This window comes from Octopus bimaculoides, chromosome 5 (genome assembly GCF_001194135.2).
Source record: "Octopus bimaculoides isolate UCB-OBI-ISO-001 chromosome 5, ASM119413v2, whole genome shotgun sequence".
NCBI classification, from domain to species: Eukaryota; Metazoa; Mollusca; class Cephalopoda; order Octopoda; family Octopodidae; genus Octopus; species Octopus bimaculoides.
Genome location: NC_068985.1, coordinates 29,030,126 through 29,031,235, shown reverse-complemented (window position 1 = coordinate 29,031,235; position 1,110 = coordinate 29,030,126). Strand labels below are relative to the sequence as shown.

The following is a 1,110-nucleotide window of genomic DNA, read 5'->3' as shown; positions in this document are numbered from 1 at the left end:
ACACACATAAAGCTTCTATTTCATTATGCAAGCTACCGTCTACTGATACTCACTAGTGAGTCAGTTTTTCAGGGTTGCATCATGGTTATACCGATATAATGTAGGATAGATATAATAATAACAATAATTCTAGGATGGAATTTATAAATATTTAATACATTTCTACGCGCGTTTCCACAAATTATATGACTTTAACATCAGAGTCCGTATCCTTGGGAAGAGCATAGTAAATCCGTAGTATCCGTGGGCATCCGGTTGTTCATCATCATTGAGTCATTTCTTCTGGTGATGCTGCATTAGTGGATGACATATATATACAGATATTAGCTTAGTTGAAACATGTTTGTCACATATTTAAACTGCTAAAGGCAAATACACAATAGTTACCGTGGAGAAAACATCTCGGTAATTGAAGTGTATTTGCCTTTAGCAGTTGAAATATGTAACAAACATATTTCAACTAACCTAAATTGTGATTATACGTAAACACTGCTTAGCGAATTTACTCCGATATATATATATATATATATATATATATATATATCCATACATATATGTACATACATACATATGTATATATACATGCATATATTGGTACAGGACATTAAAAAAAAAACGTTGAACACAATGAGAAACGAAAACCTAAAACAAAACATAGAAAACGAACTTTTTTTTCGAACAACGAAAAAAACAAACAGAGAAACGAGACATGCAGCATAAAGAGTATACCCTTCATTAGTTGTCCCTGTTCCATCTACACCGCGTTTCAAAGGCAAGGACAATACGCGACTTCCCGCAAAGCAAATTAAATAAAATTTGGGACTTTTTGCGGAGGGTGAAAGTGTTAACAAGAACAGGACAGTGAGAACAAGACAGTAAAAACAAACGGTGAGGGCTGTTGAGCCAACACGATAGAAACATTATTATATATATATAAACAATTATAAGCAGGGGCAAAAGAAAAAAGATTTCTCAGCATATTGGCATAGAAATCTTTTTTCTTTTGCCCTTGTTTATAATTCTTTATAATTTTCACTTTTAAAGGTATTTTAATATGCTGGCCACTTTGATGGAATTTTTTAGGAAAAAATGTTATCCTATATATATATA

The 1,110-nt window shown here is 32.2% G+C and overlaps 1 protein-coding gene across 1 annotated transcript in view; it reads left to right on the top strand.

The window, feature by feature from the left end:
* Positions 1-1,110, top strand: part of LOC106868348 (protein sel-1 homolog 3) — a 58,071-nt gene that overhangs the window by 42,880 nt on the left and 14,081 nt on the right. The gene's annotated exons all lie outside the window — the stretch shown is intronic.